Raw genomic sequence first — 4,015 nt, forward strand, 5'->3', positions numbered from 1 at the left:
TGATCATCCCCATCATCTCATCATGCATAATGAATGTCTCCCTGATCATCTCCATGCACAATGTATGTTTCCCTGATCATCTCCATACAAAATGATTGTTTCCCTCATCATCTCCATGCATAATGAATGTTTCCTGATCATCCCCATCCATAATGAATGTTTCCCTGATCATCTCCATGCGTAATGAATGTTTCCCTGATCATCCCCATGCATAATGAATGTTTCCCTGATCATCTCCAATGCATAATGAATGTTTCCCTGATCATCCCCATCCATGAATGTTTCCCTGAACATCCCATGCATAATGAATGTTTCCCTGATCATCTCTATCCATAACGAATTCCCCATACTTACCCATACTTATTAGTCAGTCAGTCATGCTTTTTGACTCAACCAGTCCCTTTGTCCACTGTGTAGGATGGTCACATTATGCATCACTGGGTGATCTCACAGATCCATGTGCAGACAGGGACACAAATGGGTCTTTGAAATCTTACAGCAACATTCACTCAACTGAAACAAAATAACTAGAGGGTGAATGTATTTTCTGAAAAGAATGAAGCATTATCATAACTTTAAAATAACAACTGCCTGCATCAATAAATGTAAAGTGATCCGTTGACAATGTGAAGTTAAAAAACATGCAGTAACAGTGCCCCCATCAGCTCAGTTACAGAATTCACTCAAACATTTACAGTGTAAGTTGAATATAACTCATGGCCGGTTAATATAATGCTGACAAAAACATAGTCCAAAACAAGCAATGTCATCTCTCCAATGGTGGTTACAACTTAGACTGAAGGAAGAACCAACATTGGCAACATGACACAAACTTCAACAAGAAGAGTTCTACTTTGCTTTTGCTCACTGACAGGTAAGAAGGCAAGCCGTGATGGTGATAGAAACTTAATTGAGCCTTCGTGTTCATTATATGTGTTTGAGTTTATGGTAACAATGTATTTAAACACAGTTGCCCTACATGCCGAGTATCAACCTGTCACATCATCGCACTAATTCTTCAATCAGAAGAACAACTACACATTGGCAGAGACAAGGTTGAGACTGTTGTGTAATTCGGAAAGTTTTTTGTGTCCGCCAGCTCTCCTCTCATGTGCTGTTGCTCAGGACCAAGATGTTGGGAGCAATAGCTGCTCCTCAACCACCTTGATGTTTAAACAGCTCTCTACTCAGCTTGCAGTATGGATAACTTCATCACTGAAATTTGTCTAGAAACTGTTAAATCTGTGGTCAACTTTTACCAATAATGCAATGCTGATCAGTTGCTCTGGCTAAATCTAACTTGAAGTTGACATGTTTTGGTACTCAGGTTTCAAACAGATGTATGACATCTCTTTCCATTATCTGTCAACAGAAGGCAGCACAATGTGCTAAAAATATTACTAGCCAGTGGAGCGACGACCAGACTGCTGTTGTGATTAACTCCCTACAAACTCTGACAGTCATTCTAGAGAAACATCAAAAAACAGGTAAGAGTCCTGAGCAAAACACAGATCTGTGTACAATAAGAGTTTGTTGCTGACAAATACTTTATTGGCCCCAAATAAGCTATGGCAGAGCAAAGGGTCTCTTTTAGTGTAACCCATAATTACACTGGCTTTACTTTGTGTCTTTCTAAATGTATTACCTAAGTAAATATTGAGTGTCGGTGTATTTCTGTTTCTGTCTATTTCTCTCAAATGTTGTGCACAATTTGTTTTTAAATATGATTATTTTTTATTATGGGGAAGAACAACCAACGTTAATATTGCGGAGAGATTGTGGCTTCAATCAATGTATTTGTCTTCATCATTTCCAATCCCCCGTACATTTTCTTCTGAAACATATATAGTATATAAAATATTTTGTTAAATATATTTTCCTTTATTATTTCCCCTAACCCTACCTCCCCTAATTGGTAAACTCCTGGACAACAACACTTACTGTAGGCTTCTACTTCCAGCTTATACATACTATATACATTTTACAGACACAGTCTATTTTACAATAGTTGTCTTTAGTTTGTTTTTAGTCCCATTCTTCAGCTACTCTCAACCCCTCCCATCTATCTCTGAAGACCGTCCAATTCTATTTGCCATATCTGGCTTCTTTACCTGTGGGATCGTCTGATATCAGTCACCCAGACAGCTGATGAAACTGAGGAGAATTTGTGTCTGTAATAAAGACCAATGTGGTGAAAAAGTCATTCTGATTGGCTCGGCCTGTATCCTCAGTGTTTGGGCCTGGCTCCCAAGTGGTTAGGTATATACCCTCTCAAGCCCACCCATGGCTGCGCCCCGGCCCAGTCATGTGAAATCCATAGATGAAGGCCTAATTGATTGATTTAATTTGATTGTTCCATGTTGCGTTTATATTTTTGTTCAGTAGAGTTTGACAAGAGCACTCTTGTCTGTTTTGTCACAATATGTGGTGTCAAATGGCCTCTAGAGGGCAGCAAAGAATACAACTAGCAATCTCTGCAAACTTATTTTTAATGGACTTCGTTCTTCAGGGACATTTATGACCATTTAATACAATTATAGAAAGGGATCATGTTGGAATTTTGTAGGTGTAAAAGTAACTCCTACTATATTTCCTAGAAATTCAAAATACGAAACCTCAAGGAATATCACTGACATTAGTTATTAATTCCTCTGATCTGGCTACTTTGAAGTTGAAAACTACTTCTGCAACTGGAAACAGAGACCATTGACCAACATCAAATCAAAAACATATACATGTACACTCAGTGTTGGGGAGTAGTGAACTACAAGTAGTTCAACTAGTAGTTTAACTACATTTGGTGAATGCATCAATTTGTAAGTCGCTCTGGATAAGAGCGTCTGCTAAATGACTTAAATGTAAATGTAAATTTTGCAGTAGCCTGGTGGTAGTTGAACTAAAGTCCAACCTAGGTCATGATTTCAGTAGTTAATTACTTTTTGTGCCATGTAGCGGTGTAGCTAACCACTGGAACCTACACCCTACTTTTCTTGCAAAAATAAAATATATGTGAAGTAGGCAAGAATTGCCTTTCTTTTTTGGCATCAGACCTGCCTAATTCTCACTTGAAGCATAGTTGTCTGTTCTTGTAATTTTGTCTATGACATTTCAGATTTAGATATTATAACTTATCACAAAGTAGTTTGAATGTAGTGAACTGCTTTTTCAAAGTAACTTTAGTTAAGTAAACCATTTTTTCTTAAGGGTATCTTTAGTGTAGCTTAACTTCTTCCAGTAATTGGTAGCTTGGTAAACTATATTTTCAGAGTATCTTCCATAATTTAGGCCGAGACCGTCATCTGATTAATTTGTATTTTCAGGGAAAAACAAACATAAAAGTCCACATTACAGTGGAGTACAGTAACTCTACTGAATATGTTTTTGCTTATTCCTGTTCTCTGATTCTAACTGATTTGTTGCTTCTTTCTCATTCTTTTCATAGTGCATATGAAGATATTAATGTACAGCCCAGTTCAGTCAGATTGACTGTACATTATGATACTGCAACTACAATCCTTTCCACTAGAGGTCAGTTTCCAATCATTTTCAGTGGTAAAGAGTTAACATGGGTTGGTAAAACAAATTAATGGGATTTGCTCTTGTTCTCTCTATCACACAAAAAATATCATCCCGTGTCTCAATACCTAATATATGGCTAAAATCCTATCATATCTTGGTAACAACATGTTTAGAGGGTAAAGCCAAGACCTTCAATGAGCTGACAGTAAACACAAAATTAGTACTTTGACGAGAACTGTGAAGAACTGTGAATATTTTCAAATAGAAAAATTGTAATTTACACAAGCATTATGTTTTTTTGTTCTGTCTAAAGGTGTGTAAAGCTTTGCTGGTATTTCAACACTGTGTGAAATTCCATGAGTATTGGGATTCTTCTGAGACCGTTTCTGCAATACAAATGGTCTGCTACAATGAAAGCAATTGACTTTTGAGGCTCATAGATTTGAGGCTCATAGATTTGAATATCTCAGACGTGATTACCGATTGCAGGAACAGG

The 4,015-nt window shown here is 37.3% G+C and overlaps 1 long non-coding RNA gene across 1 annotated transcript; it reads left to right on the forward strand.

Annotated features, from left to right (window-relative positions):
• The first annotated feature begins 768 nt into the window (after positions 1–768).
• LOC124037347 lies at positions 769–1,573 on the forward strand. Its single transcript, XR_006839168.1, has 3 exons — positions 769–874; positions 1,100–1,197; positions 1,373–1,573. It is a non-coding gene; the product is annotated as an uncharacterized LOC124037347 (long non-coding RNA).
• The last annotated feature ends 2,442 nt before the right edge of the window (positions 1,574–4,015 follow it).

Source organism: Oncorhynchus gorbuscha, linkage group LG06 (assembly GCF_021184085.1).
Source record: "Oncorhynchus gorbuscha isolate QuinsamMale2020 ecotype Even-year linkage group LG06, OgorEven_v1.0, whole genome shotgun sequence".
Taxonomy (NCBI): Eukaryota; Metazoa; Chordata; class Actinopteri; order Salmoniformes; family Salmonidae; genus Oncorhynchus; species Oncorhynchus gorbuscha.